This window comes from Zea mays, chromosome 4 (assembly GCF_902167145.1).
Source record: "Zea mays cultivar B73 chromosome 4, Zm-B73-REFERENCE-NAM-5.0, whole genome shotgun sequence".
In the NCBI taxonomy this organism is placed as follows: Eukaryota; Viridiplantae; Streptophyta; class Magnoliopsida; order Poales; family Poaceae; genus Zea; species Zea mays.
This window is the reverse complement of record NC_050099.1, coordinates 143,774,064-143,789,375: the sequence shown is the minus strand read 5'-3', so window position 1 is coordinate 143,789,375 and position 15,312 is coordinate 143,774,064. Positions and strand designations below refer to the sequence as shown.

The 15,312-nt window shown below is 41.8% G+C and overlaps 1 pseudogene across 1 annotated transcript; it reads right to left on the bottom strand.

Moving 5' to 3' along the window:
- Positions 1–4,497: 4,497 nt before the first annotated feature.
- On the bottom strand, positions 4,498–10,508 carry LOC103653772 (LRR receptor-like serine/threonine-protein kinase pseudogene; annotated as a pseudogene). The gene is made up of 4 exons (NR_163237.1): positions 10,398–10,508; positions 8,227–10,231; positions 7,636–8,147; positions 4,498–7,522 (listed from the first exon to the last, which is right to left on the bottom strand). The product of NR_163237.1 is annotated as an LRR receptor-like serine/threonine-protein kinase pseudogene (transcript).
- Between the last annotated feature and the right edge of the window lie 4,804 nt (positions 10,509–15,312).

Sequence of the window (15,312 nt, the reverse complement as noted above, 5' to 3'; positions counted from 1 at the left end):
AACTTTTGTGGAGAGAGATTAGATGACATTGCATCAAATTACTCCACATAGCATAATCTTCACCATTAAAAGTTGGTGGTTTGCCTAATGGGACGGAAAGGAAAGGTGTATGTTTAGGAACGCGAGGGTAACGTAGGGGGATCTTACTATACTTCTTACGCTCTTGGCGTTTAGAAGTGACGGACGCCGCGTCGGAGCCGGAGGTGGAGGTCGTTGAAGTGTCGGTCTCGTAGAAGACCACCTTCCTCATCCTTTTGTGCTTGTCCCCACTCCGATGCGGCTTGTGAGAAGATTTTTCCTTCTTCTCCTTATGGTGAGAAGAGGAAGATCTTTTCTCCTTCCGCTTGGAGGATTTCTTCTTCTTCTCTCTTCTCTTGGTGCGGGACTCTTCCGATGAAGATGAAGTGCTCCCTTGGCTTGTGGTGGGCTTGTCGTCGCCGGTCTCCATCTCCTTCTTGGCGTGATCTCCCGACATCACTTCGAGCGGTTAGGCTCTAATGAAGCACCGGGCTCTGATACCAATTGATAGTCGCCTAGAGGGGGGGTGAATAGGGCGAAACTGAAATTTACAAAATAATCACAACTACAAGCCGGGGTTAGCGTTAGTAATAATAAATGAGTCCGCGAGAGAGGGTGGAAAACAAATCGCAACCAAATGGAGAGTGTGACACGCGGATTTGTTTTACCGAGGTTCGGTTCTTGCAAACCTACTCCCCGTTGAGGAGGCCACAAAGGCCGGGTCTCTTTCAACCCTTCCCTCTCTCAAACGATCCACGGATCGAGTGAGCTTTCTTTTCTCAATCACTTGGAACACAAAGTTCCTACAAGGATCACCACAAGATTGATGTCTCTTGCCTCAATTACAAGTGAGTTTGATCGCAATGAAAGAATCAAGAAAGCACGATTAAAAAGCCAAGCAACAAGAGCGACAAATAACACACGGATCACTTTCTCTCTCAAGCTACTAATCACTAATGATCTCTTTTCTCAATTGTGAAACTTGGAGAGATGGAGGCTTTGAATGTGTCTTGGAATGGATTGCTAGCTCTTGTATTGAATGTTGAAGGTTGGAATGCTTGGATGAAGTGAATGGAGGTGGTTGGGGTTGTATTTATAGCCACCAACCACTTCCTAGCCGTTGGGCCATTCTGCCGAGCGCGGACGGTCCGCCCTCCTGGTGCGGACGGTCCGCCCCTGTAGATCAACGGCTGAAAATGCAACGGTCAGCAGTAACGGCTATATCAACGGCTATATTGCATTTAATGCGTCGTCAGATGTCAGACAGAGCCAGTCGCGGACGGTCCGGTCGTGCACCTCGGACGGTCCGCGAGGCCCTCTATAATTCATTTCTCCGAACCCGTTACCTTCGGGTATTTCGGTTTCTTACCGATCGGACGGTCCGCGCCTGAGGCCGGACGGTCCGCGCGAGGGCTCGGACGGTCTTTGCTTTTCCTCCGGACGGTCTGTAGTGGAAACTTGTGTTTTTGCATTGGTTCTGTCCGAGGGATATTCCGATGTCGCGGACGGTCCGCCGCAAGGGCCCGGACGGTCCGCGCTTGGCCTGTTTTTCCAAAAAGCTTCTCCTGTCCGGAATAATCTACGGTATTCCGGACAGTCGATTTAGTATAGTTATAGATGAACTTTTGGCACCTGTAAAACATATAATCTAGAGCAAACTAGTTAGTCCAATTGTTTGTGTTGGGCGATTCAACCACCAAAACTATTTAGGAACTAGGTGTAAGCCTAATTCCCTTTCACATCACACCAAACATAAGAACATACTGTATAATAATGATCTACACGGAGCTACGAGATCACGAGAACGAGAACCACTAAAGTCGGAGTTACGGTTAAGGACTTATGATTTTATAGATGATTTATGTGACTAAAATATTAAACTATATTATAAATTGGTTAATATAAATCATATGGGAGGTTATAAATAATTATATCAACTTTAATCTAAGTTATAAATTGATCATAGATTATATTCTAGTAAATTATAAGGATAAGCAGATTAACAAGACTAACCGACATAAGTTAAATAAAAGATCTGGTTATAAAGGAATGAGATATGGTACGATAAATGTTGTTATTGCATAGTAAATGTTTATACAAGACTAACGCAACTTGAACGGATCAAATCAGAGTTACGGATTGTGAGTTATAAATTTCTGAAGGTTCTATGTGTCTGTTAGTATTAATTAAGAGATCAAATTTAATATAATTTTCCTGTTAAAACAGTAATACATAGTTCTAGAAAATATTAATACAAAACTATAGGAACTGGAATTGACCAATTTGGAGCTCATATGAATTTTCTATGATTTATACAAATTGTTACAATTAATTTCATACTAAAAATCAATTTCCTTTATCATTTACTCATTTTTACTAACCTCCACCAGGGGCTAGGATGCAAAAACTCTAAGACTCAGTGAACATTCAGAGGTGTACTTCGGGTTGATAACTGTATTATACATGGTTTCTTTTGTAAAAGAACCTACCAAAGCGGTACCTTGCATTTGCAGCCGTTGGATCTGCACGGATGGTCTAGATTAAATGCACAACAGGCCAGGGACTATTGCATCAGGTCCGTCTGTTCTGGAATCAACGGGTCCCAGATCGTACCCCCCTGATCTATTTCTACGCGCAGGATGGGGATCCTACGATCATAACCACTTCACGACTCCATCTAATCCTAGCCGCAACTCCTGAGATCGACGGTCCATGGTGTTTCCCCCGAGAAAACGCCGGTGGCGATGGTGTTCATCACACCACGGCGGCGCCATTGCCGCACTGTACCAGAACTCACCCTCGAGCGCGATGCAAGCCCTCGTATGGTGCAAAACTAAATTGTAGACGATACAAAACCGGGAGGGGTGCTCATACCACGAATTATGCGATTAGCGGTCCAAGACACGGCGCCAGGCGGCCTGCGATGAGCCCCCGATGACGATGGACAATCCCAATGGCGTTGGCAGAAATTTCCTGAGCGCCGAGGTCACCACGCACTCAACGGACCCAAGCGAATCACCCAGATGTATCTTGAGGGCGGGACTACGATGAACTCCGAGAGCCCATTTCGGCGACCCACACGCACCCAGGTTCTCACCCCTGACCGATCTCACTCGCACACGGACGATTGGCTTTAGGCAGAGAGCACGGCTGCGCGCACGGTGGTCGATCCAAGAGGAGGGCTCGGTATTTATTTGCCCGCCAGGACCCGACGAGGTGGGAACGAAAATCCCAGCGTCACCTCCGGTAATATAGTACACGCGCGCGGCAACGCACCGTAGGAGGTAGTTTTGGCTCGGTATCCTGGGCCCACATAGGCGATGTGCAGTTTGTGATCTGCACGTGGCTGGATAATCGCGATAAAAGGGGAAGAAGGCGAGATCCGCACGCAGCATTTGCAACAACCTTGCGAGGTTCTCGGGAGGGAGATGATTCTGCCAAATCAGCCCCACGCGCAGTGACCGAACACCAGTGCATGGGCAGGCGAGTGGGGACATTTGGACGACCGACGCGTGGGCCAGCCCAGTAGAGAGACACCCGCGCGACCGGTACAGGGTGAATGGATTGGGCTGAGGCGGGTGAGCAGGACAGGGAGTGGGCGGGGAGAAGGTTGTTTCGGCCCAGATGCAAGTTTGTTCTTTTTTTGTTCTTTTCTATTTTCAATGTTTTTAAATTTTCAAATCCCTATTCCAAATTCAAACATGTTTCAACTTTTCTGATTTGTCTTTCAAATTCCCAAATATCAAACCAATCCCTAATGAAAATATAACCTCTATTATTTTCATTAATGTTATTTTCCTAGTCATTCCTTTAGGGGAGGAATAAGGGTTTTATTTAAATTTCCTTTCTCATTCCTATTTTATGTTTTCATTTAAAATTGGAGGGCTAATTTATGTGTCCCCTAAAATGCATTACCAAAAATTATCATCAAGAGATCACCTTTTCCTTATCTATTTATTGGTCCTTTAATTTAGTATTCTCAATTGATTATGAGGAGGAATTGTCTTTAATTCATGAGTTGTAGGGAGGGACTTATGTCACCACAAACGGAAACTAAAGCAAGTGTTGGATTTAAAGCTGGTGTTAAGGATTATAAATTGACTTACTACACCTCGGAGTACGAAACCAAGGATACTGATATCTTGGCAGCATTCCGAGTAACTCCTCAGCTCGGGGTTCCGCCTAAAGAAGCAGGAGCTGCAATAGCTATGGAATCTTCTACTGGTACATGGACAACTGTTTGGACGACAAATTCCCAAGGTTTTTTTTTCAAAAATTCTAGGAATACTATCACCAATATACTTTTTTCTTTATCTTATTATTAGATTTTTTTCTTCTATCAATTTTGGGTCTTACAATGGGGGTAAGAGGAGCACGTTGTAACTAGTTACATCGACGCTAGCTTCCAATTCATAGTATCGAGAAAGAGAGGTCATTTTAGAGCCAGACGAAATATTATGAGACAAAGGGAACATGATGTACGTAATGTTGTAATGGTTCATCTGATATGATCTTTACATGTGCATAGGAGTTGACATGTCTTGCTAGAGGCCGTTGTTAATTATTGGGCGAAGTATGAGTACTCAGGACATGTCTATGTGTACGTGAACCTACAAGGTCACACACTTAAGGGGAAGGAAGCCTAACTCGGATTGGATCTGAAATTAGACTGGGTTTTAGGGTTGCTGATGGGCCTCGGAGTGAGAATCCCACTACAATGGATATACAATGAGGGGCTGGCGCGTGCTTAGGGTTAACCTAATTCACCACCAGCAAACCAGCAGTCGCGCCCATCTCGCCCTCGCCAAGCCTCCGTCGCAAACCTAACAGGTCGGTACGCGATGCTTCCTTCCTATACATGTGGATACCTTGGAGGTGCTACATCTAGAGCACTAGGAAAACCACACGAGGTCGTGAAGGACACTGGCGACTGCACGACACTGCTTGACGTGTTCGTCTACATCAAGATGGCTTTCGTTGTCCTGCACGTCTTGTGGTAATTCCATGACCTAACAGCAGTAGATCTTGGTTTATGGGGTCGAAAATTTTGTTTTGTGCTAGTGTAGCCTCCCCATAATCTTACAGTATATTCTAAGAATATGAAGTAAATATGGTAAACATATACCAAACACCCTCTATCGGTGGTATCGACAACTAGAGATGATGTTAGTTTGTTACATCTCAATAATTTTCGGGTGAGTTTGTCACCACTGGAGTGAGTCCACGTGAAGCACACAAGAAGCTCATTGGTTAGCCTCTTGAGAGCCTGGTCATAGCATTACAACATATCTAGGTTGATCTCCTCGAGCTAGGGTGGCCTAGTCTTGCTTGGTAGCCAACATTTAATCCCGTCGCTGTAGCTAGGAATCTCCTTCCTTGCTTGGGTCATGTTGACGAGAATGAGCCGATGTAGATAAGTCAATGAAGATGAGCCGATGTCGCTGAGCGGATGTAAATTGACTGATGCAGTGGTCGATGTCGATGTCTCATCGGGTGTGCCTGACATGTCTCATCATGGGAAAACTATGGTTTATCGTCAACACAGTCGACACACAAGGAGACAAGAGATGCATTGGTATTGTGGTCATCTCTCTTTGTTGTGGCTCCGACTGCTTCTAATTGCAAGAGGTTGTTAGTGGGTTCTAAGCATGCCACTTGGCTTGATCTATCAAGTAGGGAGGGTGTAATGTAGTCATTAAATTACTCTATAGATGCACAATAACAGATTAAAACATCAAATTCCTGCCATATCATGTGGATCAGCATGTACTAATTACATTAACACGCTACCTTGAGGTTATTGTCAGCTTTTCTAGGTCGGTATCAACTAAATAAGTGAAAGTAAACATTCATTGAAAGCAAAAGTAAACATGCACAACCACGAGCGCAACAATAGGCTAAGAAGACACCAGGATTAAACACACTATCAACCAAATCTAGGGCCAAATAAATAGTAAATCATTCATAGGAACATCCTAGATCCAATCTATATTATGTATCATGCCAATTACCCTAGGAACATTTGTAGTCGGTATATTGATGGTCATGCAAGCAAACATAGATAAGGACCTCAAAAAAAGTTCATCCAGAATAAACAATGTGACTAAAGAATGTAAGGTAAGATGCCATATGCATATCAAACTCTCGAGTTGCTACATACACATGTTGCATTCTCATGTTGTGGATTGTAGCAATTGTACAAGAGATACATGTTTGGTCATGCAAGATCAATCTAATAACATTAAGCTCAGCATGAAATAAATTGATACTACACAAGATAACTAGCAGATCTTGCCAACCACAACGATTAGTCCAAGATCTACTAGGTAAGGTGACAACATCATATTGTCTTGATGAAATCTACAAGAGATTGAGCCATGGCATCATGGGACTTATCTTAGGAAACCCTTGGTCAAGGGGCGACGATGCGTGAGATGAGAAGCACATGTTTCTTGGGTGAATGTCTGCCTTATAATTATTATTATCATGAAATGTACATTTTATAGTCTTTCGACTTGAAGTGATAAGCGCTCCCTAACCGATTTTATCTAACTGGGACCTATTTATAGATACAAGCTTTGTAGGCCCTAGCTCTTTGCATATGCCAAATATTCATTATGCTCATATTATATATAGACCCTATTTGGGAGAGCTTCACTTCAAGAATTTCAAGCCTATTTCAGCTTCTATCCAAACAGGCCCAGCTCAGCTAGCTCTAGCTTTAAAAAACTAAAACTAGAGGCTAGTTTCATAAAATTTTCGAAGCTTTTCAAAGGTTGTTTCAAAAACACTATTTTTATACTTCTCTGAAGTTGCACCAAAATTATCCAATACGCCATTGATTTATAAGAACTACCGATTTGTGTCTCTTTCTCCACTCGCTAATCATTAAGGGTAATTAAGTAAACTTACAAAAATTAATTGTATTATAGAAGCTGGAGTCTATGTGCAAGCCAAACACACTTGAACCACGCCTTACTAATCTATTAAGTTGTTTCATGGTGAAGCTGGAAAACCGAAACTACATTTTTTGAAGTATAACCCTCCCACATAGGGCCTTAATTCAAATTTTGGGAGCTTCACCATAGGAAGATTTATATTCTGGATCTGTCGCCCTTGCTATTATTACTTGTGCTTCCACCTAATATGTGATGTTTTTTTATTTCATGCATTCTGCTGGCTACTTGCTTCATGTTCAATCGTTCAGATGGTAATGGGCAAATGCATGAAAGTGCTAATTGCAGCAGATCAACCAAGCACTGATAGATTTCATTTTCTTGTACCAAATTATTTCCTTGAGTTGAGTTCCTGCATTCTTCCAGGAGGTGAGCGTCAATGACTTGAAATATTTGATTCGGAAAGTTGTTCTCCACAAAGTTGATGATGTTTAAGCCATCTTCGAACATAGGGTCTGTTGGCCTTTTACTCGTCAAAATCTCCAACAACACAATCCCAAAACTATAAACATCCCCACATGTTGATGCATGGCCACCTACTCCGTATTCTATATTAGACAACGCACACACGAATTAATAGGTGTGTTGTAACTTAATTTCTACCTAGAAAAAATAGTGCTATAAATGAACAAAAAAGAATAGCTAAAGTAATTATAGATACCTGGAGGAATATATCCAATTGTTCCCTTTATACCAATTGAACTACTTGAACATGTCCATTTTGTCTCAAAATCATAATAGAAACTTGCAATTCCAAAATCTCCCAAGAGAGCATTCATGTCATCATCTAGAAGTATATTGCTGGGTTTCAAGTCACAGTGAACAGTTGGCCGCCCACAACCATGGTGCAAATAATCCAATGCATCAGCTATATTAACAACTATGTTTATTCTTTGAGTTAAGCCAAGACACCTTGTAGCCTCCTCGTCTCCTTTGTGACGTAGCCATGTGTCCAGGTTGCCATTAGACATGAACTCAAAAATTAAAGCTTTGAAAGTACCTACTATTGAGCAAGCAGTTATGATGGGGATAAGATTCCGGTGTTGAATGCTTCTCAATGCTTCACACTCTGACAAGAAGCTTCTTTCTGCTCCTCTCATCTCCAGGTCAAAAACCTTTACTGCCACTTCCATTTCCTTCAGCTTCCCTCGGTACACCGAACCATATCTTCCTCTACCAATTAAGTTAGATTCTGAGAAGTTACATGTTGATTGAGCTAAGTCATTATAAGTAACTTTCTCAAAATGCTCACCAAATGATTGCTTCGATCCATAGTCTTCTTGACTGCCTCTTCTCTAGGAGTAAAATGTGCACCAGCAATACGAGTGACATGAACCCAAATATTGGGATCAATATTTCAATCAATAAGCTTGCTCTGCGTGCTCTTCTTGAAGCAACATGGCATGGAGGCATATGCAAATCCATGGCTCCTCCACATAATCTCGGATTCCCATCTAGCGAAACAACTGTAGAATTATCGAATAGACCGGTTGTAGGTATTACTCCTTGGAAACTATTGTAGGATAGATCTAGTTTACTGAGATTTAGACCACTTAGAAAAGTTGGCATTAGGCCGGATAAATTGTTATGGGGTGAGCAAGCTCAAGCTGTATAGATTCCTCAATGTGGACGGATGTTTCCAGTAAGATTGTTTTGGTCCATTTGAATGACCGTTAATTGTTCGATATGTCCTAAAGTTTCAGGAATTTCGCCGCTGAATTTGTTTGATGAAAGATTTAGCGACATGAGTTCTGAGTTACCAAACTGAACAGGTATGCTCCCTTGGAAATTGTTATGGCTAAGGTCCAACCACGACATTAATTTAAGATTGCACAAGTTAGATGGGTACAGAGCCGAAGAAATTGTTCCTGGCTATAGAGAAGTGTATCAACTGTGTAAGATTGCCAATTGAAGGAGGAATTTCCCCTGCAAAGTTGTTCGATTGTAGTCCTAAGATTTGTAGTTTTGTCATGTTTCCGACCCATTCCTCAATGGTACCTGTAAGGTTGTTGTTTGCAAGTGATAATTTAATCAAGCCACTAAATTTTCCAATAGTTGGGGGAACGGTTCCTGATAGGTTGTTCGAAGCCATCATTAGGTATTGAAGAGTGGTGGACAGATTTGAAATCGAATTTGGTATAGGTCCATGTAGAAGATTTTGAGACACTGAAAGTATATTCAGGGAACTACAGTTTGCCAGGGCATCAAAGAATTGCCAGCCTTCACTATCCCTTGCTTCAAGCATGTTTAGCTCAAGGTTTAAAATCTGTAACTTTGAAAGTCTTCCAAAAGAACTTGGGATTTTGCCACTGAAATGATTGTTTGATAGGTCTAGGGCTTCTAGACTCGAAGGATTACCTAGGGAAGTTGGAATTGTACCCACAAAAATGTTGTTATCTAAGTATAGTTCATTTAGATGACGGAACACATCGCCAATGTTTGATGGCAATGCGCTGCCTAGCTTATTGTTGTTCAAGCCTAATGCTGTAAGAGAAGAGAAGTTAGAGAGAGTATCTGGGATTCCACCTGATAGGTTATTTTGTCCTAGATTTAACATTGTTATGTTTGAGATTTGCCAAACTTTATTAGGAATGCTTCCGCTTAGTTGATTCGCTGAAAAATCAACTACCTCTAGTGTGGAGATGTTTCCCAAGGTTGGTGGGATGACACCGGTGAGATTATTATTGTAAAGGGCTATACCTTCTAGCTTCGTTAGGAAGCCTATGTTTGAAGGAATATGGCCGGTGAGATTGTTTTCAGAGAGATCTAGATCAACTAAGTTGGAAGAGTTTGTAAGCCAATCGGGAATAACATCCCCCAAATGGTTGCTTCCCAGAAAGAGTACGTCCAGGTTTCGGAGCTTGTTAAGAAGAGGTAGGGGGCCACTGAAGCTATTGTAGCTAAGATCAAGGGTATGAAGGAAGGTCAGGTTTCCAAGAGAGGAGCTGATTTGGCCAGCCAAGTTTTGGCCGGTGAGATTGAGCTCCGTGACTCGATATGGTCGAGTGAAACTGCAGTTCACACCATGCCAATGGCAGAAGTGGATGCTGGGGTTCCAATTGCTCAAGGCTTCGTTCGGATCACTGGTGATGCCCTTGTGAAACTCAAGCAGGGAATGAAAATCTTGGCTGTTGTTATGGTGCGTCGAGCAATGGACTTTGTCCACTGCATGACATAGCAGCAGCAGCAGTACTACAAGCATGGCGAGTTTCGACGGCTGCTTCCAATGACTCATATTAAGGCACGTAATTGACAACCTGCAAAAAATAAAGAATGATCTCTTGGCGGCGTATTACGGAGAAAGTACTACGTTGAGTTCAAGGAGTGACCAAGCTTACTACAAACTTACTATCGAATTCTCTTAACAAGTAACAAACTGAATTGGATAATTATGTACGGAAGGAGAAAGAGAGACCGGGGTACCTCTGCTCGCTCGGCTACCCTTGATCTGCTTCCTTTTTGCTTGGTGCTGTGAGTTTCAACTCTGAACTTTAAACTGGATACTCAGCTGGCTGACCTCCTATGGGGTTTATAAACCCTTTTACAGCACCGTTACATCCACAGAATAGCACTAGGCTTAGCTTGACCGCCGGTGAAGAGGAGACCGTGAGTCCGTCAAACTCGTCATTTACTTGCCGTCACTTTTCTGCTTCCATCCCGTTAGTCTATTAGCGCACCGCCGTCGTTGTTTGATCTGGACAAGGTTGTTGCGACGTGTCAAACCTCGGAATCCTAGAGTATCTCTCAGCGAAACCGGACAGAGATATTCCCGGCCGATGTTCCACCTGTGTCCTGCGGTGACAAAATTCAGATGATTGAATGGTCTACCAGTGTTGGATTTTCATTTCCAAATCCCCGTTTGGTTCTTTGTGATTATCAATCAATCTTGCGGAATGTGTTGTGTGGGCATGATTCGTTCGAAGCTTATCGTTTTCCAGGCAGCGGGTCAAGTCAACTTGTATGCGATCTTATCTCGGCATCTATAGCCTGTACAGTGCCGTGCTCGACAGGACTTTTGAAAAGGATGAAGTTATCGCCCGACGGGTCATGTTTTTATCAGCGCGCCATCTATCAAACAATATAGATCCTCGCCTAGAACGATACCTAATTAGCCTCCGTTTGCTTAGAGTGACTAATCTTTAGTTTCTGGTTTTTAGTCCAGTTTAGTCTCAATTTTGCCAAAAACATATAGACTAAAGTAGGTACTAATTGGATTTAGTGTCTAGTCTCTCACATGGGTGCTAAAAAGACTAAAGGATAACATTTACTCTAATTGCTCTTGCCTAGAAAACTGACGTCAAAGAAGAAATGAGTATTTTAGTCTTTATATGTTGCATTTAGGCACCGTTTGGTAACTTTAGTCTAGGGACTAAAGTTTAGTTAAGAGATTAAAGTTTAGTCCCTACTATGTTTGGTTATAGGGACTAAAACTATTCAAAACACATTAAATGAATCATAAGAAGACTAAAATACCTCTTAACATTCTCTCGCCATTAGTGCAACTAAAATAAAGTAGGATAAGATGTGAAATTTATATGGTTTAGTCTCTTTTAGTCATCCTTTAAGGGACTAGAGACAAACATTTTAGTCCCTGTTTTAGTCCTACCGTTTGACAATTTACGGACTAAATGAGACTAAAATGGAGAGATTAATTTTTAGTTTCTCAAACCAAACGGGTCTTTAATGTGTTGATAATTTGTTTAGTCTCTACAACCAAACAGGGTAGGATGGACTAAACTTTAATCATAGAACTTATAGAATCAGGCCCAGTTTGTTTTGAGGGACTAAAGATTAGTCGCTAAATAGCTAAACGGTGGGACTAAACTGCTTTAGTCACTAGTCCTTTAAGGGGTGACTAAATGACGGGAGATTGTTAAAGGGCATTTGTCTTCTTCTAAGTCATTTAATGCATTTTGAATACTTTTAGTCTATATAACCAAACGGAGTAGAGACTAAATTTTAGTCCCTCGACTAAACTTTATTCCTTAGACTAAAGAAACCAAACATACCCTTATTTAGATACTCATGTATTCAGCTAAATCCACGTATCTTAAGGTATATTAATTTATTCTCTATATCTTAAGTTTTATCTCAACACATGCCTACACATGTACATTGAGGTAGATACAAAGTTACCCAAACAATGTATTAGCTTTGTTACGAAGTTGTTTAAAGGAATATAAACCACATGTTGTTTACAGAGAGAACTACACACATAGGCTAAGTACGAACATTTTGTAATCCCATCGAAAATAACTTCATCTAAAAAGTTGCTCCGCATAGAAAGTTTGTTCATAGAATATAACGTGTTTAACAAGAGGTATAGGGCCATGAAAGCTATAGTTTTCACGATCAAGTGTATCAAGGAAGGTCAAGTTTTCAAGAGAACGAGGAACTGATTTGAGCAACCAAGCTCTAGCCGATGAGCCTGAGTTGTGTGGAACTGCAGCTAGTAGCTGGTATGTACCATGCCAATGTGAGAGTGCATTAATCCCTTTAGTAGAATTAGGTTGATTGAATGACAACATAATTCAAGAAGTAACAAGTTTGCTAACATCGGTAGTTACGTGTTAATTTTCGGTGGCAATAGATAGGCATGCGGCTAAAGCAGGCTTCAAAAAATAAAACTATTAAAAATATATTAATTTTGGTGGCCTTCATATTGCCGCCAAAAAATAAGGTAGGTATAACTGCTCGTTTTTCCATCCTCACTGCACCTGCGCCCATCCGTCCCCACCTGACATACGTGCACCCAAATCTATGCACCCACCTATCCTCACCTACCTACACCTTCGCTCGGCCATCCTCAGTTGTTGCACTTGTTCTCATTGATATAAGGAGCCACCAAAGAAGATTGTTGCTATATCATATAATGTGTTTTATCAAATGAAACAACATCGTTAATTCGAATTATTTTCCTTCCAAGAGTTCCTTTTCCCAATAATCTTCCCTCGTGACGTGATAACGGAACACCAATAGTCCTAAGCTCATCAATATAGTCGACATAGAACTCAATTACCTCTTCTATTTTGTAACCCTTAACAATGCATCCTTCAGGGATAGAACAGTTGCACACATACTTCTTAACTAGTCGGTTGCCCGTGCATTGCGACGGCTCACAACAGTACCCACGTAAGCTATCCATCAAAAAGATCTCAAGATTTTTTATTGATTGTCTCCACTCTCCGCATAATATTTTTTTATTTGACTAACTGATGTTGTTGTTTACTCCATCCAATATGCATTGGTACAACACGACCAATGAAGGGAGCGATTAGAAGAGAGTTCACAATGACTGACTGAACGAACAAAGATTATAGAATGACATAATTCCACCATACATAGACCAAATAAGAGGAAGTTTGTGAGCTCAAGTTTCTAAAATAAGTCACATGAACTCAAACTTATAAAAAAGATATATCAAAATATGGAGTGGTTTCTAAACTTAGGCATCAATAAAAACTAGATGCACTCCATACAAATTATGGTACTTCGTATCAATTACTAAAGTGTTTGCAATGACAGAAGGATGGGTGATAGGTACATAGAAGTGGTAGAAGTATACCAAGTCGACACCGTGGTAAGGGAAAGGTCATGTAGACAGGCGATGTCGAGCCATCGAACGGGTACCATAGGCAGCAAATCAGGGACCCCCATCCCTTGCCCCCCACCTCCAAGGTTTCGTAGAGCAGGAAGGAATGGGAAGAGGCAGGCATACTTGTTCGTTGTCGGAGAAGGACACGATGAAGACCTAGGCATCTGGAGGCGACATAGGTAGTATACCGCTAGATAAATATAGGGAGAGAGCACATAAGCGGAGAAAGAAGCGCATTCGGAGCAGCACCAAATTAAGAAGCACCCGCACCAAGCGTTCGTCCAAGAAGGTAATTGAGTTGCCATTGTTATTGAAATACTTGTTTATGCAACATATATAATTTGCTGATTGTTATTGAAAACATATATAATTTGCATTCGGAGCAGCATCATATAAGAATATCTTCACTATATATAGAATATAGATTATGCAACACAAGTTGCCATTGTTATTGAAATACTTGTTTTCCTCCGTTATGCTTGGTAAAAACCGAATTACAAAATAAAACGATTGAAATAAAATTGTTCTAAATAAATAAAACCCACATGCCCTTAATCAAAGCATGACTAACCAATTAATTTGCTGATTTTAACGGTGGGCTATCCCAGGTCTTAACTCTTAACACTAGTGCCGAATAGGGCTTCTCTCTCTTAATTTTAAGAGCCGCTGGGATTAGTACTGGTTGATATCTTCAACCGAAACAAATGTGAACAATTTAGTACCGGTGGTGTCTTCAACCGGTACAAAAGCCTTCATATTAGTATGGTTATAAAAATAAGTGGTGTTTACATTGTATATACATCTATTGTTCAATATGGTTATACCGTCAAGCAACTACAACATGATATATAATATCTAGTATTTACACTCTGAAAGCATCCTCTCTCTCTCTCTCTCTCTCTCTATATATATATATATATATATATATATATATATATATATATATATACGGCGGCACTAAAATGCACCTGGGTGCATTCTCTATATTGAATGCACCCAGCTGCATTCTCTATATTGAAGGCAGGCGAGCTCGGGACCAGATCCACTGCGGGCAGCTGGAGCGGAAGGGCCATGGAGACGTCGCCGCCTTTCCAGGAGTTCGGCCACTGCGACGTCTGCCGCTGCACCTTCAACACCTTCCACCGCTGTGTACGGGTTCCCTTCTCTCCGCATATTACACATCTCTGATCCATGGACCGATCTCGCTCGTTCTGGTGTGAATTCCTCCCCTATCTCGTCTCACGTCTCTAATCGGAGCATGCGTGTATGGGCTCCAGCTGATTCCAGCCTTCCAGCTGTGGAGAACTGAAATACCGTAACTGGATTTTTCCTTCCTCCCCCCGCCAATAATAACAGCATCACTGCCGCAGCTGCGGACGGACGCTCTGTCACGAGCATTCTTCGTACTACATGGTGAGGAACCGATTATTAAAACAAATTGTACACGGTCTAGCTCTTACCACAAGGTAGTGTGCCCCCGGTACCGGGCTAAGAGTGTTTGACCCCGAGTCTCTGTTTTTACTCCTTGATTACCATTGCATGGTGTGTTGTTGCTCCAGTTGCAACGTTTGTTGCTTGTTGATTGCAACTATGGGTATCCGCTAATTGCAAACTCATGATTGCGTGTTGTTCTGCAGGATGCAAACATACTTGATGTGATTGTCCCCAGGGTGCGACAAACATTTGATACAAGGGAAGAAGCCTACCTCTTTTACCTTGACTATGCAAAGTTGGCTGGTTTTA